This window comes from Euleptes europaea, chromosome 18 (assembly GCF_029931775.1).
Source record: "Euleptes europaea isolate rEulEur1 chromosome 18, rEulEur1.hap1, whole genome shotgun sequence".
In the NCBI taxonomy this organism is placed as follows: Eukaryota; Metazoa; Chordata; class Lepidosauria; order Squamata; family Sphaerodactylidae; genus Euleptes; species Euleptes europaea.
Genome location: NC_079329.1, coordinates 20,749,038 through 20,775,669, shown reverse-complemented (window position 1 = coordinate 20,775,669; position 26,632 = coordinate 20,749,038). Strand labels below are relative to the sequence as shown.

Below are 26,632 nucleotides of genomic sequence, written 5' to 3'. Positions count from 1 at the left end.
TAGGCATGAGTAGGGGTCACTGGGGGTGTGGGGTGGGGGGAGGTAGTTGTGAATTTCCTTCATTGTGCAGGGGGTTGGGCTAGATGACCCCTGGTGATCCCTTCCAACTCTATGACTCTATGGTGTCAAGGTGTGGACCCATTATACAAAAATCCCGTGTGGCTTGGTGAAACACCTCGTTTTCATCCCACCTTCCTTCCTGCCATCAAAACCATGGGCTTCTCCCCTGCCCCTTCCTCTGAGGTGCCACAATTGGAGACCACTACACTGCTGGCTAGAATGCTGGCCTGGGATCTGAAAGGCCCAGGTTCAAATCCCAACTCTACCATAAAACTCATGAAGTGACTTTGCAGCAGTCCCTCTCTCTTGACCCAAACTTCCTCACAATATACTATCCATGATACAAGATGCTACCCATGCACAATTGATAGGAAGTGGGTTGAAAGCAGATACACTGACACACTATAAACATGTGGTTTCTGATTCATGCACAAGACTGGTTAAGCTCTGCTGATCCAGCGTCTCTTCCTTGCCCTTACATCAACTAAAGGACTTGAATTACAACATTGGAGAGCTAAATGCCCACCACCGGTAAATCAATGGATTGAGGACCTTAGAACCTTATCAATACTTGAAAGCATGGCATATAGACCATTATTGCATATGGACTTATTTTTCTGGTATTTGGAAACTTCTTATAGAAACTTGTGTAGACCAGTGTTGTTATATTTTTGTCTCTATAATTACTCTTTCCCTTTTCTTTCTTTTTAATCATTCTATTTAGTTGCTGGCTTTTGAGTTTTTTTTCCCCCTCCTGGTTCTTTTTTTTTTTTTTTTTTTGCTTGTTTGTTTTGAAAGACATAAAGAAGAAAAATCTCCCGTGCACCACAATGGTTTGAACATCCGTGGATATTTACTGCTTGATACTGTAAATAACTCCAGATGGAAAGGAGTAACAGGCGTGTTCATACCGTTTAACACAAGAGTTAAGAACGCCTTGTAACATCTCAGTTAACAATGATTCCAAAACTCCATTGCATGGGGGAAATCAGACACAGAAGACACAAAGGCTTGGTACAGATGTAATGAGCTCCCTTCCCTTCCGGTTGCACACAACCAGCGAATCAGAGATTTCTGCTTCCCCAGAAAACAATTCCTTGCATAGCCGATCCAGAAGAAGAAGGTTGGTTTTTATATGCCGACTTTCTGTACCATTTAAGGAAGAATCAAACCGGCTTACAATTACCTTCCCTTCCCCTCCCCGCAACAGACACCCTGTGAGGTAGGTGAGGCTAGTGTGATGCAGTGGTGGGAGGGATGCCTGTTAAGGAATAGGGGTCAAGAGGCTTCTTCTTTCTCCCTGAAGAGAGAACAAAACTTTCCTGTTGCCTATGTGTTTGTTTATATGCATGGAGACTGAAAAGAGCTTTTTGCCTAGCATGCAGGCTTTGCTTTAAACAGGAAAGGGCTGGGTGACCCAAAATCCAACCCTGAAGAAGAGGAAGAGCTGCTTTTTATATGCTGACTTTCTCTACTTTTTAAGGAGAATTAAACCATCCTGTCTTGTTTGGGGGCTTCCTAGAGGCACCTGGTTGGCCACTGTGTGAACAGACAGCTGGACTTGATGGGCCACGGTTTGATCCAGCATGGCTTTTCTTATGTTCATCTTACAATCTCCTTCTCTTCCCCTCCCCAAAACAGACACCCTGTGAGGTAGGTGAGGCTGAGAGAGCTCTAAGAGAGCTGTGACTAGCCCAAGGTCACCTATCTGGCTTCAAGTGGAGGAGAGGGGAAACCAACCCGGTTCACCAGATTAGTGTCCGCCACTCATGTGGAGGAGTGGGGAATCAAACCCAGTTCTCCAGATCAGAGTCCACTGCTCCAAACCACCACTCTTAACCACTGCACCACGCTGGAAGGTGGACTCTATGGCATTATACCTTGCTGAGAACCTTCCCCTCCCCAAACCCTGCCCTCCTCAGGCTCCACCCCCAAAATCTCCAGGTATTTCACAACCTGGAGCTGGTATCCCTAGCCAGTATACTTGTGTGTGCTCTCCCTACCCACACTGTCAGCTAACACGTGGATAGGTCATCCATTACAGCGTTTTGGAGTTCCGTCTTGCTCGGCAAGTGCAAACCCTAGTTGGTCATTTTGTATGTAATCACTGTGGTTAAGAGCGGCGGACTCTAATCCGGAGAACTGGGTTCGATTCCCCACTCCTCCACATGAAGCCTGCTGGGTGACCTTGGGCTAGTCACAGTTCTCTCCGAATTCTCTCAGCCCACGTGGAGGCAGGCAATGGCAAACCACCTCCGAATGTCTCTTGCCTTGAAAACCCTACAGGGTTGCCCTAAGTCAGCTGTGACTTGACGGCACTTTTCCACCATTACCAAGAAACCCAGCTCTCTCTCTTTTTTTAAAAAAAAGGAAGCGGCTGTACTTCACTACCCAGAATAGCTCCCAGACCCTCCTCATAACTAGAAGCAGCAGAATTAAATACACAAAATGTGAAAAGGGCAGAATCAATTATGCAAAACGAAAGCCGTCATGTCAATTTGCATAATTTATACCAGCTACAAAAATCCAGCTTTTGATATGGAATTTGGTTTGCCTTGGTGCAGATTTTTCTTTTTTAAACAAAATACAGAATACACATCGCTCAAAGTGACGCTGACAGACCTGTACAAGGTTTTAGCATGCAATGTGAGATATGCGCGCAGCTGCACCAAAAGCAGCCGAAGAACATTTCAAGAACAAATTAGGCATTGTCCTAGCAAATGTACAGTTCCAAGCTTCCTTTCCCCAGATGAAGGGGGGGGGAGAGATCTTGGGGTGGGAGTACAGTTGCCAACCTCCAGGTACTAGTGGGAGATCTGCTACTACAACTGATCTCCAGCCAATAGAGATCTACTACACCACACTGACTTAGGGTTGCCAGCTCCAGGTTGGGAAATACCTGGAGATTCTGGGGGTGGAGTCTGAGGAGGGCGGGGTTTGGAGAGGGGAGGTATTTCAATTGCCAAAGGGGCCATTTTCTCCAGGGGAGCTGATTTCTATCGCCTGGCGATCAGTTGTAATAGCGGGAGATCTCCAGCCACCACCTGGAGCTTGGCAACCCTAAGCGAGCTCCATGTCAGCACGGGAATTTGAACCTGGGTCCCCCATATGGTAGTCCAGCACCCTCACCACTCTCTGTGTGTTAAGTGCCGTCAAGTCGCTTCTGACTCATGGCGACCCTATAAATCGATGTCCTCCAAAATGTCCTCTCCTTAACAACATTGCTCAGATCTTGCAAACTGAGGGCTGTAGCTTCCTTTATTGAGTCAATCCGTCTCTTGTTGGGTCTTCCTCTTTTCCTGCTGCCCTCAACGTTTCCTAGCATGACTGTCTTTTCCAGTGACTGTTGTCTTCTCATAATGTGACCAAAATACGATAGCCTCAGTTTAGTCATTTTAGCTTCTAGGGTCAGTTCAGGCTTGATTTGATCTATAACCCACTGATTTGTTTCTTTGGCCATCCACGGTATCCATAACACTCTCCTCCAACACCACATTTCAAAGGAATCCATTATTACAAGCAGACGCCTATTACAGATGCCTATTACAGACGCCTATTATAGCTTCCCCACCTAGTTCTGGTCACCACATCTAAAAAAGGATATTACAGAGCTTGAGAAGGTGCATAAAAGAGCAACCAAAATGATTAGGGGGCTAAAGCAACTATCCTATTGGGAGCGGTTAAGACGCTTAGGGCTGTTTAGCTTGGAAAGAAGGCGGCTGAGGGGAGACATGATAGAGGTCTATAAAATTATGCATGGTATGGAGAGAGTGGACAGGGAGAAGCTTCTCTCCCCTCCCATAATACTAGAACACGGGGTCATCTGCTGAAGCAGGAGGGTGAGAGATTCAAAACAGATAAAAGGAAGTATTTTTTCACACAACACATAGTTAAATTGTGGAACTCCCTGCCCCAGGATGTGGTGATGGCTGCCAGCTTGGAGGGCTTTAAGAGGGAAGTGGACATATTCATGGAGGAGAGGGGTATTCATGGCTATTAGTTAGAATGGATACTAGTCATGCTGCATACCTATTCTCTCTAGTAGAGGAGCATGCCTATTATTTTGGGTGAAGTGGAACACAGGCAGGATGCTGCTGCTGCAGTAGTCTTGCTTGTGGGCTTCCTAGAGGCACCTGGTTGGCCACTGTGGGAACAGACTGCTGGACTTGATGGGCCTTGGTCTGATCCAGCAGGGCCTTTCTTATGTTCACTCGCTCGACGTGGAAGACCAGCGGAGGGAAGCGGGGGGCGGTGGTAACCTTCCGCAAGAGCCATTGGCAGTGGCTGGGTCTCCCTCCCAGGTAGACTGAGCTGCCACATGCTGAACTCTCAACTGATTTGGTCTCTCACCACCAGGACAGCCAGCGTGACGTTGCAGTTAAGAGCGGTGGACTCTAATCTGGAGAACCAATTTCCGGCTATTTTTCTCCTGCTGGCCTGTGAAGTGTCCACGGAGGCTAGGAGAATCCCCAGGTGGCCTCCCGGTGTAGGGGGAGACCAGGGAAATCAAGAGGGAAGGAGAAGGAAGGTTTCTAGCAGCACTTCTAAACTGAGTTCCCACTGGAAACTCACAGAGGCTGTAAGTCCCCACGGCAAGCACATGATAGGTGTAATGTGTAGTTTGGCCCTCAAAATGTTTTTTTTTGAAGGATTAGTCAAATTGAAGAAGGGTATCTCTATCAAAAGTAATAATCCCATTTACCTAAAAGTCTGGATATTTTTCCACATATGCCATTAAGAAAAAGAGGGGTAATCTCTAACATTTGTTACCTACAGTAATTTAAAACTCCCCACCTTTTCCCAACTTTGATATAGACTGGAGGGTATGGTCAGTATATATAAATCAATGTTTTAGGGATAAAAAAATGACCTTAGGTTTTAGAACATAAACTTATTAAACAGTAGATGAAAGATGAAAATAGCTAAATAATAATTAAAGTAAAAACAGATTAAATCAAAGTTATTCACAAAAGAAATAAGATATATAATACTCTGTTCTATATGAGGAGAGTTGGAAGTCAGTTTCTGTATTGTTTTATATCTCACTTTTTCTTTTCTTTTTTTTCTTCACTTTTTTCTTTTTGTATATTATGGTTTTTGTATATTTTGACATATTCTGTAATATTCTGCATATTTCAGTAAAATTTAACAAAAACACCTTTTCGCATATAAATTTTTGATTTTAGGGGGATCGCCTTACATTCAGGGTCATCTTCCTTTCAGGTAAATACGGTTACCTTAACCACTTAATGGAGCTTCCATGTGCAGCTGCAGTCTACGTCTGAGTACTGTGATTAAGCACCATGTCATCATGACCTGTTTGTGTACTCCCAGCGGGATCTGGCGAGCTGCCATTAGAAATAGAACAGTGGACTAAATTATTGTTCATTTGCATCTATTAACGCAGACTCAATTTGCCTGCTGACCAGATGGCAATTAAAAATTTACTCTTGACACGAGGTCCTATGCCTCACTCCTAACAGGTCGGTGTGTTCTTGGCTGATGCCTAGTACCCCACAGATCTCCTGGACTCGGAAAGGTCCTTTTCCACTTGGGTATTCTGTGATGCCTTCGCGGAGGTTTTTTAATCAGAGGCTAGATGGCTATCTGACAGCGATGCTGATTCTGTGCACTTAGGCAGATCATGAGAGGGTGGACAGGAAGGGTTGCGTCAGTGCTTGGCTCGCATGGGCTTTTTTTACATGCTCAGGGAAATGCCCAGGGGGAGGGGCTGTCACTCAGAGGTAGAGCATCTGCTTAGCATGCAGAAGGTCCCAGGTTCAATACCCGGCATCTCCAGTTAAAGGGACTAGGCAAGTAGGTGATGTGAAAGACCTCTAGCCTGAGACCATGGAGAACCACTGCTGGTCAGAGTAGACAATACTGACTTTGATGGACCAAAGGTCTGATTCAGTATAAGGCTCCTTCATGTGTACAAACGCCAATCGCCACTTTGGGGTCAGGAAGCAATGTTCCTCCAGGCCAGATCAGCCAGGGATCCTGGAGGGTTTGTTTTGCCATCTTCTGGGCATGGAGTAGAGGTCACTGGGGGTGCGGTGGGGGAGATAGTTGTGAATGTCCTTCAGGTTGGACTAGATGACCCTGAAGGTCCCTTCCAACTCTATGAGTCTGTGAGTCTCTATATCTAAGAGTTAAGTAGGTTTGCCGGCTCCAGTTTGGGAAATACCTGGCGCTTTGGGGGCGGGGCCTGAGGAGGGTGGGGTTTGGTGAGGGGAGGGGACTTCAATGCCATAGAGTCCAGCTTCCAAAGTGATAGTTTTCTCCAAGGGGAACTGATCTCTGTTGCCTGGAGATCAGTTGTAATAGCGGGAGCTCTCCAGACAGCCCCTGGAGGCCAGCAACCCTAAAGTTAAGTAACTGGCAGCAAAACCAGGCTCCCCACTGGGAAGGATTCTTTACATACCTGAAGGATTCCCCAGGTATGCCACAAAACCCCCACTTTGTAATGTGGGTGTTCACTCACTGAAGATGGTCCTTCTGCCATTGACCGTGCATTCTCTATGGCTGCTCCCACCTTATGAAATGAACTCTCCAAGCAGGTTGGGGAAGGTGCAATCCTTGGAAATCTTCAGCAGGTGCTGAATGGCTGTTTTATTCTACAGAGCTTTTAAAGGATTTTAATAAAATTTTAATGTTTCCCAGCATTTTGTAAATCTGGGACGGGACAAGTGGAGGTTTCATGGTTATTTGATATAACGTAAGCCCCGTGGCGCAGTGGTAAGCTGCAATCCTGCAGTCCAAGCTCTGCTCACAACCTGAGTTCGATCCCAACGGAAGTCGGCTCAAGGTTGACTCAGACTTCCATCCTTCCGAGGTTGGTAAAATGAGCACCCAGCTTGCTGGGGGTAAAGGGAAGATGACCAGGGAAGGCACTGGCAAACCACCACCTAAACAAAGTCTGCCTAGAAAACATTGGGATGTGATGTCACCCCATGGGTCAGGAATGACCCGGTGCTTGCACAGGGACCTTTACCTTTTTAAGCTGTCTTGAGCCACAGGGCATAGGTGGAGTATAAATGTTTTAACAAATAACATTACCCCCACCCCAAAAAAATCCTCCATAAAAAAAAAGAGAGAGAGAGGTCTGAACTGAAAAGGTGAGAGCCAGCTTGGAGTAGCAGTTAAAGTATTAGGCCAGGATTTGAAAGACTTTGTTTCAGAGTCCTGCTTTGCCACGGATAGGATTGCTTGGTCCCTCTTCACCACTGGTGGGAGGTTTTTGGGGTGGAGCCTGAGGAGGGTGAGGTTTGGGGAGGGGCTTCAATGCCATAGAGTCCAATTGCCAAAGTGGCCATTTTCTCCAGGGGAACTGATCTCTATTGGCTGGAGACCAGTGGTAATAGCAGGAGATCTCCAGCGAGTTCCTGGAGGTTGGCATCCCTAGCCATGGAAGCTCAGCGGGTGACCTTGGGCTACTTCTCTCTCAGCCTAACCTACCTCACAAGGTTGTCGGGAGGGTAAAATGGAGGATGGGAGAATGACAAACGCTGCCTGGGAGGAAGGGCGGGATAAAAATATACAGAATAAATATGCGCCGGGAGACGCAGGACAATGGGATCAGGAGAGAAACATTTAAATAGGGAAAAGGAGGGAAGAGAAAATTAGCATGCTCAAGCTCCTGAATGTTAAAATCCTGGGGGAAGAGGAGAGATTTTGGGATTGCAGTGGGGTGAAATTTCCAAGTTGTTCCTCCCTCCCCTGATTCCTTGTGGACCCCTGGCTTGTTAGGACAATATTACATCCTTAAACATACACAGATTTTAAATATCTCACGCAAAAGTCCTTGGAAGAGTCCACTGAAGTCACGCCGATTTTGCCGCAGAAAGACATTTTCTCATGTGCTTTCCCACAAGCGCTTTGATGTTCAATCTCCTTTATCCGGCTCACAGCGCATGCTCCCCCACCCCCCAACTTCTCTCACATTTACCAGTCTACCACATTCAGCGCACAACTTCTGATAGACACCTTATACATACTTGAATAGAGTGGTACCTTCTGCACTTTCTTCCTGCAAGCATGCTATCCTCCCCCAAACCCCATGAGGTACTTAGTGGTGGCAACATTTTGGTAAAGCAAAGGAGAAATTCCTTCCCCCACCTGTGATGCATTCCTTATGATCACCTATATATTTTGGGTGTTATGAGGTACTGAAAAGTAGCCATAGCACATACACTTAAAACAGACCTTTGGGGGGAGAAGAAGAAGAAGACTTGGCTTTTATATGCCAACTTTCTCTACCACTTAAGGAAGAATCAAACCTTGCTTACAATCGCTTTCCTTTCCCCTCCCCACAACAGACACCCTGTGAGGTAGGTGAGGCTGAGAGAGCTGTGACTAGCCCAGGGTCACCCAACTGGCTTCAAGTGGAGGAGTGGGGAAACAAATCCAGTTCACCAGATCAGCCTCCGCTGCTCATGTGGAGGAGTGGGGAATCAAACCCGATTCTCCAGATCAGAGTCCACCACTCCAAACCACTACACCATGAAAGTATTTACCCTATGTCCGTCTAATATATGTTCATTGCGTCCTTCCTCCAAAGAGATCGTAACAGTGTACATGGTTCTCCCCTGCTCCGTTTTATCCTCACAACAACCCTGTAAGGTGGGTTTGGCTGAGAGACAACTGAGTATCCCGAGGTCACGTATATGGTACTCAAGCACAAGGAGCATGCCTGTTATATTAGGTGCTGTGATTAGGGTTGCCAGCTCCACTGGGGGAGGCAACCCTATTAGGATCTATTGGCATCTTGGCCATCTTCTGGGCATGTAGGGGTCACTCTGTGTGTGTGTGGGGGGGAGGTAGTTGTGAATTTCCTGTATTGTGCAGGGGGTTGGACTAGATGACCCTGGTGGTCCCTTCCAACTCTATGACTGTATGATTCTAGGATGACACCGTCAAATAACTTGATGGCTACATGGGTATCCCCAGTCCTATTCTGAAGTTCTCGTCGCCATGCCACACTGGCTCGGAACAGATAAATAAAATGGCCCATTTGGACATCCTGCTGAGTGACAGTGCTCCCCCCACCCATACTGAGCGATCGCTGAGCAGAGATTCAATTCTACCTTTTTACAACCAAGCCTCTTCCTCTAGGCATTACATCGCACCAGCTCTTCTGCCTGAAGCATCATAAAATCATTCCCTGTGGACGCTCCAATCTACTTTCCCAACGTTCTCTCCCTCTTGGGTTGCTGTGGATAAAAGCTCCCTATTTTAACATGCTATTAGCTTACTGTTGTTCTCCCCTCCCCTCGCATAAGAGCAGGGGAGAAGCGTGTGGCAAAGGAGGCTTGTGTTAGGGCAGGGGTGGGGAACCTTTTTTCTGCCAAGGGCCATTTGGATATTTATAACATCATTTGCGGGCCATACAAAATTATCAACTGAAAAATTAGCAGACCAATACGTTTCTCCATGGCCCGGGTGGGAAAGGGTTAACACAGTTTCTTGGGGGGTCCTAGCAGCTCCATAGCTAACGACTCTTCTGCAAGGGGGGGAAAGGTTCCTTTTCTCGGCAAAACAAACTCACGCCTTGAATAGAGGCTATTCCTGTCTGCGGGAGGGTGCGGATCACCAGTCTTAGATCCTTCTGAGCTAGAGATCTGCCAGGACCCACAAAGGGCCAGACCAAATGATTTTGGGGGCCTTAAACGGCCCCCGGGCCTGAAGTTCCCCACCCCTGTGTTAGGGGGCCAAGGGTCTCTGTGCCCACCCTCTGGCCTCTTGGCAGCAGAGGAATAATCCAGGATAAAATGGTTTTGTTTTGTTTTTAAAGGATTTCGGTCTCCAGATCAGGGCTAAGTCAGTCAACCATATAGGCAGGTTCAATCCCCAGCATCTCCAGTTTTAAAAAGATCAGGTAGTAAGGAGGTGAGTGGAATGGCTTAGAATAGCCTGATCTTGTCAGATCTCATAAGCAAATTTGGGTCTGTACTTGGAAGGGAGACCTCCAAGGAAGACTCTGCAGAGGAAGGCAATGGCAAACCACCTCTACTTTATCACTTGCCTTGAACCGCCCACCTAGGGGTCGCTATAAGTCGGCTGCGACTTGGTGGCACTTTACACACACTTGAAACATCTCTATTCTCAGATGGAAGATCAGTGCCCAAGCATCAGCTTTCCTCCCCATTCCAAATTTGTTAAAGCCATTTCACTGCCTGGCAATACAGCGTTTTTCATTTATTCTGCAATAACCGTGTTCTCTACTGGTTTTGAAGCCAAGGAGGGTATGGCTGTTTTTGGTCAAAGATATAGCAGAAAAACCTACAACATATTATCAGCCTCAGCAGCTGCTGGGTGTGATACAGGAGGCTATGCGCTGCACAGTGTCCTTACTGTTTACACACACACACATTTTCCAGTGTGGGGTAGTAGCCAATGTGTCAGACTAGGAGCCAGGCAACCCATGCTCATTTCCCCATTTTTCCACGAGGCTCACTGGGTGACATTGGGTTAAAAAGGTAAAGGTAAAGGTCCCCTGTGCAAGCACCGGATCATTCCTGACCCATGGGGTGATGTCACATCCCGACGTTTCCTAGGCAGACTTTGTTTACGGGGTGATTTGCCAGTGCCTTCCCCAGTCATGTACACTTTACCCCCAGCAAGCCGGGTACTCATTTGACCGACCTCGGAAGGATGGAAGGCTGAGTCAACCTTGAGCTGGCTACCTGAAAATGACTCCCATGGGGATCGAACTCAAGTCGTGAGCAGAGCTTGGACTGCAGTACTGCAGCTTACCACTCTTTATCCTGATCTACCTCACAGGGTTGTTGGGAGGACAAATTTATAGGGGGAGGGGACCATGGAGGGAAAGGCAGGAAAAAGATAAGGAATAGTTGTGCACTACAGGAAACATACATCCACTCTCCTACCCTGAGGTTTAGACAGTCTGGGTAGGGAGTAGGGTTGCCCGGTCCCTCGTTGCCACCGGCGGGAGGTTTTTGGGGCAGAACCTGTGGCGGGAGGGGTTTGGGGAGGGGAGGGACTTCAATGCCATAGAGTCCAATTGCCAAGATGGCCATTTTCTCCAGGTGAATTGATCTCTATCGGCTGGAGATCAGTTGTAATAGCAGGAGACTACCAGCTAGTATCTGGAGGTTATATCAAAATAGACACTACTGTGTACAAACAAGTCCAACCCAAAGACACACAGAATATTGACTTATATAAACATAACCCAAAATGTAATGGGGATCAAAATATAGAATACAAAGGTATCATGGAATCAACAATGTACCGAAAAATGGTGTTCCATTATATGTTACAATTCAGATATGTTGACCAGGTAAGTATACAATCAATCACAACATTTCATATTAATATCATAAATCCTCAACATATCTGAATTGCAACATATAATGGAACACCATTTTCCGGTACATTGTTGATTCCATGGTACCTTTGTATTCTATATTTTTATTCACATTACATTTTGGGTTATGTTTATATGAGTCAATATTCTGAGTATCTGGAGGTTGGCAACCGGTAGTGAGAGCTCTTCCAACTGTACGGGAAGGGCTGTGGCTTACTGGTAGAGTATCTGACTCCTCTGCATCTCCAGTTACAAAGGATCAGGAAGTAGGTGACGTGAAACACCTCGGCCTGAAACCCTGGAGAGCCGCTGCCTGTCAGAGTAGATCATTCTGACCTTGATAAACCAGTGTTCTGACTCAGCAGGTGTGTGTGCGTTCAACAAGGCATTCCCCCAAAAGCCGAAAAGGAGAAACCCTTAGTTTGCCAGAGACAGATCCCAAGAAAGAGGGAATGTCCGTGGTAAATAGGCACTGTTAGAACAGCATATAGGATGCCTAGTTCAACTAAACGATTACGTTACAGATTACACAGATCATGTATGTTCTGAACACACTGAAGCACTATATAAATGCTAGGTATTACCCATTGTCTGGCAAAGTTGCCAGTGTTCACAGGAAATGTTCACCGTTTCTGCCTCCTGCATGACTGCCTATATCTCCTCCGTGGCTTCTGGTCATGCTCCATTCCCCGCACATCTGTACAAGCCCTCACTTTCCCAGCACTCTTCCAATCTACTATCACACTGTTCTATTACAAATCCAGAGAGAGAGAGAGAGAGAGAGAGAGAGAGAGAGAGAGAGAGAGAGAGAGAGAGAGAGAAACACCTTCAAATATCGCATTCAGAACACAACATGAAAATAGAGCCAATTTATTCCAGCGAAGCAAATATATCTCAATTTGATTGTTTTTGGCACAACCTGCTTTGGAGGCAGAATTTTAATTTTCTGAGTGAAGAATGTTGTCTTGATGCAAAACAGGAACAGCTAGGGTGGGATGGGATTGAATTAGCAATGGTGAGACGGGTTCTTTGTATACCGTTCATGAGATAGCACAAGGATATCAGCCCGTTTTGGTCATTATAATCTTGATATTCCTATTTTGCATACTGGGAGACTATAAACTTGGCCATTATAATCTTGATGTTCCTATCTTGCATACTACACACGGTCCTCCTGATACATGCATTTGCCATTTTGTGTGAACAGGGCAACCTATATATCTTCCATCTTTAGCACATAAAAACATGTACCCTCAAAAATCTGGGTTTCACTTGCATGCACCAAAGCTGATAATACTTTTGGGGCTCTGTTCACACAAAATGATGACCGTGGCCATTTGTGCACGGTTTCCTCGCGGTCACCTCGCCGACTTTTCCGGGTTTTGCTTTGATTATGCATACATTTTTCCAACCGTCAGAGGTTGCCTCGCTCTCCCAGTGCATTTTCCCCACGTTTTCTGGATGCTGGCTAAACACTAGGGCTGCCAACCTCCAGGGGGTGGCTGGAGATCTCCCGCTATTATAACTGATCTCCAGGCGACAGAGATCAGTTCCCCTGGAGAAAAGGGCCGCTTTGGCAATTTGGGTCTATGGCATTGAAGTCCCTCCCCTCTCCAAACCCCACCTTCCTCAGACTCCACCCCCAAAACCTCCAGGTATTTCCCAACCCGGAGCCGGCAACCCTACTAAATACGAATTCAGAAAATGCAGGCAAAACACACAGAAACGCGGGGGGAGAGCGAGGCGACCTCTGACGGTCAGAAAATGCAAGCATAATCAAAGCAAAGTCCCAGAGTAGTTGGTGGGGTGACCGCGAGGAAACAGCAATGCATAAATGGACCGTGTGTATCAAGAGGATCACACTTTCCCAGTGTGGGAGAAAGGAAGGAATACCCAAATGACTGGGAAGGACTGAACTGAGAATGTGCTCTCTGTGTGTGTATATATATATATGAAGTGCAGTCAAGTCACAGCTGACTTATGGCAACCCCAGGAAGGGGCTTTCAAGGCAAAAGAGATGCAGAGGTGGTTTGCCATTGCCTTCCTCTACAGAGTCTTCCTTGGTGGTCTCTCTTCCAAGTACCAACCCTGCTTAGCTTTCGAGATATGATGAGATTGGGCTATACCCTGCCGCCTTCCCCTCCCCAATGTACTCTATAACTCCCCATGAAGTTGCTGAAGATTCTGGAGTATGTTTTTAGTCATTTAGAAGCTGGAATTCCATATACGGCCCTCCAAGTGTCCCTCTTTGCCACCGGCAGGAGGTTTTGGGGGCGGGGCCTGAGGAGGGTGGGGTTTGGGGAGGGGAGGGACTTCAATGCTAGTACCTGGAGGTTGGCAACCCTAGGATGGCAGCAGGGAACAAGTAGTCTTGCTAGCTATCTGCTGGCAACCCCTGGGAGCCTTTGGGGGCAGGGCTGGGTAATGTCAGGGTGCTAACCATCGAGATCTGGGGAGTTCTTAGAATGTCACCACGAGGCCATGATGTCACTTCTGGGTACATAGACAGAAGGGAATCACTTTCCCCTTCCTTTTCCTCCTGAAGCCTGGCTGCCCAAGAAACACGTCACCCTTAACCCCGGATGTCCACTTCCAAGCATTGCATGAAACCATCACTAAAACTAACTGTGGTTAACAAACCAACTTCAAACGATGACTTCAGATCCTACTTTGACATACGAGGAGCCCCGTGGTGCAGAGTGGTAAGCTGCAGTACTGCAGTCCAAGCTCTGCTCACGATCTGAGTTCGATCCCGATGGAAGTCGGTTTCGGGTAGCCGGCTCAAGGTTGACTCAGCCTCCCATCCTTCCGAGGTCCATAAAATGAGTACCCAGCTCACTGGGGGGTAAAGGGAAGATGACTGGGGAAGGTAATGGCAAATCATCCTGTAAACAAAGTCTGCCTAGTAAATGTCGGGATGTGACGTCACCCCATGGGTCAGGGATGACCCGGTGCTTGCACAGGGGACCTTTACCTTTTAACTAATCATAGTTAGCAGCATGGCCTGCATTCAGACAGTCACACGCCTAGTTGCACGGTTTCACACCATGTCTGAACCAAGCCCAGCTCTCTGAGACGGTGGCACATTATGATATTTTGGTCAATGACTCAGAAAATCCAAAGGGTGCTTTGCCAGGGTGGAAAAACTATTTTAGCGACAACAAACTAAAAAAAAAAATTAACAGCTTGCTTCCGCATCCTAGTATACGCAAATCTGCCTCCTGAGCTGGGCAGCCTCACCCTGTTTTAACGGCACGTCCAACCCTCCTGTCGGATGGTGTGTGCATAGGGTTGCCAACCACCAGGTACTAGCTGGAGATCTCCTGCTATTACAATTGATCTCCAGCCGATAAGAGATCAGTTCACCTGGAGAAAATGGCCGCTTTGATAATTGGACTCTATGGCATTGAAGTTCCTCCCCAAACCCCGCCCTCCTCAGCCTCCGCCCCAAAAACCTCCCGCCGGTGGCAAAGAGGGACCTGGCAACCCTATGTGTGTGCCATTCCAAACGGGGAGGTAGCCATCCAGTGACAACGTGGCTGAGAGCCAGATTCAGCCCCACGGGAGCTGGAATGACCAAAGGGGTAGGCTGGCATGCAGACTACCATGATGTGGCCTTTAATTGCAGTCTCTCAGGCTTTTGACAGAGGGATTGAGCATAGCCTAGCATGCCATGTGTTTCCTGTGCGCTTAAGAGGTGTGTGTATTGCCAGCTGTACTCTCACAGAGCACTATCCAAAAGGAAGGTCGAAGAAGAAGAAGAAGAAGAAGTAGTAGTAGTTGGTTTTTATATGCCAACTTTCTCTACCACTTAAGGAAGAACCAAGCTGGCTTACAATCACCTTCCCTTCCCCACAACAGACACCCTGTGAGGTAGGTGGGGCTGAGAGGGCTCTAGGAGAGCTGTGACTAGCCCAAGGTCACCCAGCTGGCTTCATGTGTAGGAGTGGGGAAACAAATGTAGTTCACCAGATTAGCCTCCGCCGCTCTTGTGGAAAGCGGGGGATCAAACCCAGTTCTCCAGATCAGAGTCCACCGCTCCACATCACAGCTCTTAAGCACTACACCACGCTGGCTCTCAGAAAGAGGGACTGAAATAATTCCGAGCAGCTCACAACAGTTTCAATGGGGTTTAAGCAGGAGAAGTTCCCAGTGCATGGTGACCCAGCTCTTTCGTGCACATAAAATGCTGGCTAACCTGAACATACCGCACATTTCCTTGAACACACCCCCTTCGCACGTGGGTGAAAATCTAATACTTATGTTGCATTATTCCATTTTTATCCTGTCCTCCAAAGAGCTCCGAGCGGCGTATATGACTCTCCCTTCTGTTGTGTCTCCATCGCAACTCTGTTGTGAGGTGGGCTAGGCTGCGAGAGGGTGTGGTGGATCCAAGGTCACCCATAAGGCATTATGGCTTGAACCCTGGTCAACCAGGTCCCAGGTCAAATACTCTAACCACTACACCACTGCCTTTTTCTCTCTGAGCTAAGCAGGGTTGCCAGGTCCCTCTTTGCCACTGGCGGGAGGTTTTTGGGGCAGAGCCTGAGGAGGGCGGGCTTTGTGGAGGGGAGGGACTTCCAAGCCATAGAGTCCAATGGCCAAAGTGGCCATTTTCTCCAGGTGAACTGATCTCTATCAGCTGAAGATCAGTTCATAGAACCATAGAATCATAGAGTTGGAAGGGACCACCAGGGTCATCTAGTCCAACCCCCTGCACAATGTAGGAAATTCACAACTACCTCCCCCAGACATCCCCAGTGACCCCTACTCCATGCCCAGAAGATGGCCAAGATGCCCTCTCATGAACTGCCTAAGGTCACAGAATCAGCATTGCTGACAGTTGTAATAGCAGGAGATCTCCAGCTAGTACCTGGAGGTTGGCAATCCTAGAGCTAAGATAGATTCACACAGGAAAAGCTCCATGTGCTCTCTCTCTCTCTCTCTCTCTCTCTCTCTCTCTCTCTCTCTCTCTCACACACACACACACACACACACCTTTTCACACAACCCTTCATCCTTTTCTTACTCTAGCCCAACTGAACAGAGAGCATACTGTGCAATAATAATTCAGACCAGATGTGTGTTTACAGTCACATAAATGTGGACATGTTAGTCCCAGCAGATGCATGAGCATCTTCGGACTAGCACACGTAGCAAGTCAAATAGGAAGCATGTACCCAAGAGATAGACAGATGTGCACATCATCACATAGATGTCCATTATCCCTGAAAACGATTCTGGCTTTCCCCCCCACGAGCCTATTTTCACAAATATAGGGGCATGCACATGCTTTACTCTGCTCTGGTTAGACCTCACCTAGAGTACTATGTTCAGTTTTGGGCACCACAATTTAAGAAAGATGTAGATAAGCTGGAACGTGTCCAGAGGAGGGCAACCAAGATGGTGAGGGGTCTGGAGACCAAGTCCTATGAGGAAAGGTTGAAGGAGCTGGGTATGTTTAGCCTGAGGAGAAGACTGAGAGGGGATATGATAACCATCTTCAATTACTTGAAAGGCTGTCATATAGAGGATGGTGCTGAGTTGTTTTCTGTTGCCCCAGAAGGTCGGACCAGAACCAAAGGCTTGAAATTAAATCAAAAGAGTTTCCGTCTAGACATTAGGAAGAATTTTCAAACAGTTAGAGAGGTTCCTCAGAGGAACAGGCTTCCTCGGGAGGCAGTAAGAGCTCCTTCCCTGGAGGTTTTTAAGCAGAGGCTAGATGGCCATCTGTCAGCAATGCCGATTCTATGAACTTAGGGAGTTCATGAGAGGGAGGGCATCTTGGCCATCTTCCGGGCGTGGAGTAGGGGTCACTGGGGGCGGCGGTGTTGGGAAGATAGTTGTGAATTTCCTGCATTGTGCAGGGGGTTGGACTAAATGACCCTGGTGGTCCCTTCCAACTCTATGATTCTAAATACAAAGTCTGGGAGGTACTTACGAGCATTTTGACACGTATGAAAGGAATGCACAGGGATACACATCACACATATACAGTCTCATAACCCTTGACACATGCCCATTTTCACTCACTCACCTCCAGGCAGATGCCTACCTGTATGCAAGCATGAACCCTTGTATGTACACATGCTCCCATGCATCTGTATGGGCAATGTGCATGCACTCTTAATCATTTGCCCGCTCGCACATCTAGAAACACGTGTCCAGGAACAGACGCACGCACACACACATGCTGTCTCCTAAGCATGAGCTCACGCATGCCCACACATTCTGACAGTCACAGGGAACGCGCGCCTGCACACTTGCACAGAGAAGACGCTCTTGCACACCCAGAGCCGGGCATGTGCCTGTTCCCCTCCTCCCTCTCCCACCGCAGTAGCCGTCCTCTCTCTGCACACCCGGCAGAAATACTCTTAGAAGCATGAATCAAAGAATGGAGAGCTAAGAATAGCCAGGCCCAGCTGGGCGGGGGAGAAGGCAGCGCAAGCGCCGTTTGGAGGTACGCCAGCCACAGAACGGCGGGGCAGGGAGCCGAGAGAAAGCGCCTCCCCTGCCAGAAAGCCCGTCTATGGAGGCAGAGAGGGCGCATGGAGAGGGGAGATGCCTGCTCTCCCCCGCCACCCTCCAGAAGCGGTTCTCATCCGTTGTCAGGCACCCAGAAGCGTAATATCTGAGAACACAACCTGGAATGCACAATTTAATTAAATTGATAGATGATGGAGGAATGGGTGGGGGAGGGGAGACAGAGATGGGAAACCGAGGAAATGAAAACGGGGGCGGGGGGAGGACAAAAAGGGTTGCTTTGGTTCTTCCCCCACACCTTGCTGACCTGGCCACTGTCCTCTTCAGAAGCCCAGCCTTGCAATTAAATTTCTCCACATGAGGGAAGGAAGTGGGACGTTGTGTGCAAAGAGGTTGCAAGCCGCTAGGCATTAAACTGGCGGTGGGGGGGGCGGTGGGGAGAGCTTTGTGCATGCACACATAGCACATGGGCAGATCTGGCACATGAGAAAAGGTCATCTGCACAGGCTGCAGAGTGCCGGGCCTGGGGCAAAGCTGACCCCGGAGGCGCCAGAATCATGCGTTGCTCAGCATGTGTGTGCGCTCTTTCCCACTGAGCTTTCCTGCAGCCCTCTATTGCCACGTGCAGTGGGTGTGAAATGAGGCCAAATGAGGCCGGCTCTTCCCCGGTGTCACCCATTCCCACTTGCCTGCTTACTCTCTCTGTCTCTCTCTCTGTGTCTCTCTCTCTCTCTCTCTCTCTCTCACACACACACACCCTCTCACTTGAGTAGGGTGGCCAACCTCCAGGTGCTAGCTGGAGATCTCCTGCTATTACGACTGATCACCAGCCGACAGAGATCAGATTACCTGGAGAAAATGGCCACTTTGGCAATTGGACTCTATGGCATTAAGTCCCTCCCCATCCCAAACGCCACCCTTCTCAGGCCCCGCCCCCAAAACCTCCCTCTGGTGGTGAAAAGGGACCTGGCAACCCTACACTTGAGGATATTTAAATACCCCCATGCTCTCTGGAACACACATTGGGGCTCAGTTGTTCATGCCAATTCATGCTGACTTGAGCATCTTGACATGGAATCACACCCAAATTTTGGCGCAGCCATGTAGTCAGAGGTCTGAATTGCTGGAGATATCTGTGTTCAGTTCCGAAGAATTAACTGGGGAGGGGATAAATTTCCCTCTGGGAGAGCCAGCGTGGTGTAGCGGTTAAGAGTGATGGTTTAGAGCAGTGGACTCTGATCTGGAAAACCAGGTTTGATTCCCCACTCCTCCACATGAGCTGTGGGCACTAATCTGGTGAACTGGATTTGTTTCCCTGCTCCTACACATGAAGCCAGCTGGGTCACTTGGGCTAGTCACAGCTCTCTTAGAGCTCTCTCAGCCCCACCTCCCTCACAGGGTGTCTGTTGTGGGGAGGAGAAGGGAAGGTGATTGTCAGCAGGTTTGATTCTTCCTTAAGTGGTAGAGAAAATCGGCATATAAAAACCAGCTCTTCTTGTTGTTGTTGTTCTTCTCTCACTTGAGGATATTTAAATGCCCCCATTCTCTCTAGAACACAATTGGAGCTCAGATGCTCATGCAAATTCATGCCAAAGTGAGCATCTTGACATGGAATCACACCCAAATTTTGGCACAGCCCATGTAGTCAAAGGTCTGAATTGCTGGGGATATGAGTTTAGTTCCAAATAATTCACTGGAGGGGCTGGGGGCATCTGGGGTAAATTGCCCTCTGTCAGTTTCTGTAAAATGGGAGGAATGGCGGCTGGGATCCAGCAATGCACAAGCGGATACATAAATGGACAGCGCAGTTCTGCTTACCCAAGACCTTGTGCTACACATAGCACATTCACCCCTATATATTATAGTGCCCAGAAACTGGCAGCACAAGATCATGCGCAAGCAGAAACATGAGTGGGGAGATAATAAGTCTAATAGTCTAACAGAGCAAGCGGCTCCTGCATTTTTTTTCTTGCATTCCCATGACCTCTAGCGCAAGTGGGAATTTTGCAATGGATCCAGCTCAATGCACCATTAAGCAAACTTGTTACAACTCCAGACATTATCTTTGGCTAGGGTTGCCTGCTCTGAGTTGGGAAATACCTGGAGATTTTGGGGGTGGAGCCTGTGGAGGGCGGGATTTGGGGAGCGGAGAGGCCTCAGCAGGGTATAATGCCATAGCGCCCACTTTGCAAGGTGGCCATTTTCTCCAGGTGAACTGAACTCTACCTCCTGGAGATCAGTTGTAAGGGCAGGGGATCTCCAGCCACCACCTGGAGGTTGGCAACCCTACCTTTCATGCATCCAACCTCACAAAGCGATCCTCCCTAGACATGTGATCTCCATTTCGTCTGATCATGGGCACCATACATATTTTCTTCTTCAGTACAAACTACACCAAAACCTTTGGATTGATGTAGCATGAACTGAAGCAATAAACAGGCACAGTGCTTGTTTCAGCTGATGATGAAGAGTTGGTTTTTATATGCTGACTTTCTCTACCATTTAAGGCAGAATCAAACCAGCTTACAATCGCCTTCCCTTCCCCTCTCCACAACAGGCACTTTGTGAGGGGCTGAGAGAGCTGTGAATGGCCCAAGGTCACCCAGCTGGCTTCCTGTGTTGGAGTGGGAAAACCAACCTGGTTCACCAGATTAGCCGCCGCCGCTCTCGTGGAGGAGTGGGGAATCAAGCCCGGTTCTCCAGATTCGAATCCACCACCCCAAACCACTGCTCTTAACCACTACACTATGCTGGCTCACTGATGACCATGCGTATCCAGAGGGTCGCAGATAATGTGTGCACAGTTGGTAGGCTTCTGAAAAGGTCTTGTGTCACTGGGGTATGGTTTGCAGGGGGAAATCAGCATGTGTGCTTAACCCTCTCCCTTCCCACTAATTCTCTCCTGCCACTGCCCTCCTTCAGGCTGTTTTTAACCTGTTGTTCACAACTAGACTCCAAGGCCAGAAAAGGCTCAATAAAGGGTTCATCCAGTCCCTGACCAGTGGCACAATAGAACAGGGGCTATCGTAAGGAGGGTAATTTGTTTATTTGCTTGCTTCGTTTATACCTCGCCTTTCTCCCCAGTGGGGACCCAATGTGTAGGGTTGCCTCTTTGTCATCAGTGGGAGGTTTCTGGGGCAGAGCCTGAGGAAGGTGGGGTTTGGGGAAGGGAGGGGCTTCCATGCCATAGAGCCCAATGGCCAAAGTGGCCATTTTCTCCAGGTGAACTGATTATCTATCAGCTGGAGATCAGTTGTAATAGCAGATCTCCAGCTAGTACCTGGTGGTTGGCAACCCTACTAATGTGGCTTACCTCATTCTCCTCTCCTTGATTTGACCCTCGCAACAAACCTGTGACATAGGTTTGGCTTCAAGTGTGTGACTGGTCCAAAGTCATCCAGCAAGCTTCCGTGGCAAAGTGGGGATTCGAACCTGGGTCCCTGATCCTAGTCTGACACTCTAGCCACTGTACCACAGTGGCTCTCATGAGCAAACCTGAGTAAAACTGGGCAAGGCCTGAGCTCAACAACGGCCTGGATCAAACCCCTTTTCTTTGCAAACCGTGGGACTAAATGAACCCTTGGCTTGATACACCAGGGCTCTCCTAGGGTTGCCAGCTCCAGAGTGGGGAATACCTGGAGATTTTGGGAGTGGAGCCTGAGGAGGACAGGGTTTGGGGAGGGGAGGGATCTCAACAAGGCATAATGCCATGCATGCCACCTTTCAAAGCAGCCGTTTTCTCCAGGTGAACTGATCTCTGTCACCTGCAATAATAGCAGGAGATCTCCAGCCCCCGCCTGGAGGTTGGCAACCCTAGGCTCTCCAGTTGTTCATTTTTGCATCCAGCAAGCATCTCGAAGGAAGATCTAGGCCATTTATGCATGGCTGTTTCATCGCACCCTGCCAACCACTTCGGGGCTTTGCTTTGATTACGGTTGCATTTTCCGACCGTCAGAAGTCACCTCGCTCTCCCCGTGCATTTCCCCCGTGTTTTCTGTGCTACACTCATGCTTGGAAATGTACATCTGAGCGCACATGGGTCTTAAGATGACCCACAAAAAGGAATGCAAAACCATCTCTTTGAGTAAGCATTATTATTTGGGTTACAAACCCCCAATGGATTTAAAAAAATGACAATCTTCGCTATATTCTTTGCTGCATAGACTTAGTCCTGCCTTGGGGACCATTACACCTGACTACCATCCAGATATTATGCTAGATTGTGGCTAGAGTGTGGCACCCGAGGGTGGCACATGGGACTGAGAATAGTAGAAGTGTTCGTTAGCCAGAGATGTTCGCTAGCCATAGATTCTCTGGGAGGCTTTAGGAAAATCCAGAGCAGCTCTGGGCCTCACTTTCTCATCCGTACAATGGGAACAATAGTCACTTCCCTAATTGGTCATGAGAATTATGAGAGAAGGATCTCAAAACATTTTGATCGCTAAGGCTGTATGCTCCTGTGCTCACTGGCTTGGAAATAAACCCCAATCACACAAAGCCTGACTTCGGAATAAATATACAAAGGATTAGGCTCTAAGGCTGCAATTTGATGCACGTTTACCTGGAAGAAAGTCCCATTAAAGTCAGGGAGATTTTCATCCGACTAAAAATAGCATCCGGCTGGGCTGTAGTATTGCCATAACCTCCCGCTACTAATAATGTATGAAGAAATATAAGGGCCTGACCAACCTATCACAGAAATAGCATCACATGTAATGCATGTATCTAAAAGGGCACAGGGAAGAGTGCACATCTTTCTCATGCATGGTAATTAGTATGGCATAATGTGACTATTCTGAGACAGAAAGACACATAGCAGAACTCACCTATGAAACATTAAATAGAAGAGCGCCTAGGATTTTGCAGAGCACAAGTATAAAGATACTCTGAAACTGGGAGACAGAAAACATGACCGAACTATAGAACTAAGGAAATCCAGGTAAGTTTTCTACTGCCTGTAACCCCAGGATTGCACAATGCTCAGACAGATGTATTGTGCATACAGCTCAATGCTGGACAAGGATTCATGACGGGACATCATGTCACAAAAGGAGAGCATCGAAGCCCCACTTCCATTACAGGCCCATAGAGCACAGTGGGAAAATTATGCACGCATGCGCATGCGAACACACAGCTTGCACGCCAGCACCTCAAAAGCCACATGGAGATAAATTTACAGCCCAGCATGCATTTTGGCTGAGAACGAGCGCCAAAGGGGCAAATCACACCAAGAGCCATGCAGTGTGCCCGCGCACTGATGGACTGGAGTCGCCACAGCGCAGATATCGTGTGACGGAGATGAGCTCTTGCAGATCTCATGCCTACACCCACACCATATGCAAACACATAGATCAGTGCACATCGAGTAAAGGTGACCAATTCAGGGCTGTGTGGATTCTTTTCACAGGTGCACACACACACACACATCCATATGATATATGTCCAGAACACGACAGTGAATCTGCAGAGATCCGTATCATTTGCCAAATGGATTCTATAATTATGATAAAGAATTTGGATTTTTTTTCTTTTTTGCAAAGGGGAAAAAGACAAGGGGGTGGAGTGAAAGAAGGACATGCAGCTGGGATTGGGGGGGGCAAGGAGAGGAGTATGCAGGGCACTGAAGCCCCACCCATTTATAGAATGCCCTGCTCAACCCCATTTCTCCAGCTACTCTTCATGCATTCAATGCACCGTGCTTCCACAACCAGCCATACTAGAAACTTGCCTGCATATTCCATAGGAAAGCCAGAATGATTGAAATGCTCAATCCCATGGCCAAAAGGGGGAAAAGGCAGGCTCTGCACTTATGATGTGAAATCACACATGCACAGAGATTCAGAGAAACCCTCGTGCACATGTCTAGTATCATGCACTCAGGGCTCAGTAGGTTTATTTATTTATTTGGCACATTTTTAGATGGATCCAGATACTATTAAAAGCCTTGACACCCGTCCATTCAGATAAGCATGCCCGCACAAGTGCCCGTCTACCGATTCACAACTGCAAACCGATACACACACACACACACACACAGGAAAAAATGTTCATGCATGTGCATGGCATGCATTCAGAAGCTCAAATGCACACGCATGTATGCATATGCATATGGACACCCGTGTGGTGTGCATAAGCCATATGCAGAAAAAGACATTTGCATGCATGCACACACACACACACAGAGAGAGAGAGAGAGAGAGCTAGGAATGTGCATGCATGTATAAAATGACAGCTGCACATTAAGCTTCTCGGAAGGGACGCTTGCATAATGGGGCACATGACGGCATGCCCAAACACACAGGGAGACCCATGTACACCCTAAAACATATGGAACACCTCTTCTTTCCATGTCCCCTCCCTCTCCTTTCTCCAACACATGCCTGCCGACACTCCTGAAGGCACCTGCCAAAAGGCACACGACCCCCCGCCATACGTGCACCTGGTCAGCCTGCACATGTGTGTGCACATGGGGGGGCACAGATCCCACCTGCTTCACCACGCTCAAGGAAATCCACGTCCACGCACAACCGTCTGCGCCCCAGATTTTGACCCCTCGGACCTGCAAGTTGCATGGGTGGGCGAGGAAGGCGAGGGGGTGAAATCAAAGCGCCCCCCCCCACGCTTCCTCGCCCGCCAGTACCCCATAGGCGTCGGTCCCCCACCCCCAGAGCATAGAGGGAGACCCCACACGGGATGAAAAAGGGCCTCCAGAGGGGGGCGTGGCAGGGTCCACCCATAGGTGGCCGCACACTATGGCTACCCAGTGTCACCTCCAGCGGCCATGCGTCCCCCCCCGTCGGAGCAAGATGCCTCCCCCCCTCCGCGGGAACCCCCCAGCTCCCTCCCCCCCCCGGAGATCGAGGGAGCTCCCCCACCCACCCACGCCCGAAGACCTGCCCTCCCCCCCAACCGCCCCCCCCGACGGTCCACCCACGCGCGCCGCCCTTCCCCTCCGCGCCCCCCTGCCCGTTACCTGCCAAGGACGGGGTCCGCTCAGCACATGCTCTCCTCGGGGGGGACCTTCCGGATGGTCCCCCCCCCCTCCACGCGCTCCGCCGTCGCCCCTCTTCGGAGGCGCCCTTGCGGTCCTTCTAGGGCTGGGGGGGGGGGGAAGGATGGAGGTCCAGAGGTTTGCTCGGGGAAGGGAGGGCGGGGGAGGACGGCCGGGCGGATCGATTGGGAAAAGGGGGGGGTCTGCGAGCTGCCGTGGCGTGTCCCCCCCCCTCCCCTCGCTGCCTGAGATCAGCTCAGTCTCCCATCTCCCAGGGCGGAGATGCTGCCAGTCGCTCCCGCCCTGCCTGCTTCCCTCCCACCCTCTCAATGCCGGGAGGATGCTCTCTCTCTCTCTCTCTCTCTCTCTCTCTCTCTCTCTCTCTCTCTCTCTCTCTTTCTGCCCTACCCCCACCCTGCTCCCTTTCTGCTGTTCAGGAATGCATGGTTTTGCCCCTCCTCCCCCCCTTCCGAGCTCATTCATGGCGTCACGTGGGTGCGGGGAGGGGGGGGAAGCATCTGACAACCACACCCCCATCTTCGGTCGCCAGCCCCAACCCTGCATCTGCCCCCCCCACCCCACACTCTGCTCCCCTCCCTCCTGGCTTCCCACACGGCCTCGGGGTACCCGCCCCACCCTTCCTAAAGCATCCTGCTAATGTCCCCGTTGAGCCGTTTGTGACAATCCTGTATCCTTGGGTACCAGAAGGGTTCCTGGGGAACCAGCCTCGTTTCCATCCCACAGTCCCTTTCCCGGAGTCTTTAAACGCTCATTCCCATAACCGGCCTCTCTCTAGAGGCAAGCCGTCCCCCCTCCCCGACTGGGTACTTAGGATGCTCTCACAAGTGAGGCTGGAAATGAGTTTCAGCTGAAAAATCTGCCCACGGAGCGGATGCACAACCTAACTTGACTGAAACAAACACACCCAGTTTCTCCTCTTCTTCTCTGCCCTTCCTTCTGTCACGCCAACACCTATAGAGAGCTGTATGTTTCACACATCCCTCCATGGCGGCCCCCTCCTTACAGCTCCTCCCCGAATCCCAGTCTGATTTCCTCCAAAATGTCTAGCATCTCTAGATGGCAGCCGGATACTAACATATGTGGGTACCAGCTGTGCAGCCACCTCATCCCTGGGTACCGGTCCTATTTGCATCTTGGGTAGAACATCATCACATGAACACGCCTTACACTGAATCAGACCCTGGGTCCGTCAGACTCAGTATTGTCTACTCAGCCCGGCAGCAGCTCTCCAGGGTCTCAGGCAGAAGTCTTTCACATCATCTACTTGCCCAGTACTTTTAACTGGAGATGCCCGGGATTGAACCTGGGACCTTCTGCATGCCAAGCAGATGCTCTGCCACTGAGCCACGGCTCTCCAGGGTCTCAGGCTGAGGTCTTTCACATCACCTGCTTGCCTAGTTCCTTTCACTGGGGATGCCAGGGGTTGAACCTGGGGCCTTCTGCGTGCCAAGCAGAGGCTCTGCCACTGAGCCACGGCCCCTCCCCATAAAAACCAAACCTATGGATTTTGTTACACTCCCCCCCCCCATACTCTGGCACCCATTAGATTCCAAGCCTTGAAGTACCAACCCTTAGTAATGGTGAGGTGGGGTATGGCTTGCTGGACCAGTGGCATAATACATTTAAGAACATATGGGAACCATTTTAAAAATGCATGAGATACACAGTTGCACGCAGCTGTATATGGATCTTGGCGCATGTACAATGTTGAACTGTTTTTATGGCTTTTCGTGCAACCAGCATTCAGG

The 26,632-nt window shown here is 49.0% G+C and overlaps 1 protein-coding gene across 1 annotated transcript in view; it reads right to left on the bottom strand.

Moving 5' to 3' along the window:
* The window catches only part of SHANK1 (SH3 and multiple ankyrin repeat domains 1), a 120,007-nt gene extending 95,089 nt beyond the window's left edge, over window positions 1-24,918 (bottom strand). Inside the window, exon 1 of the mRNA XM_056863875.1 lies at window positions 24,846-24,918. The gene's annotated coding sequence lies outside the window, so the exon portion shown is untranslated. The remainder of the gene's footprint in view (window positions 1-24,845) is intronic.
* Window positions 24,919-26,632: the final 1,714 nt, after the last annotated feature.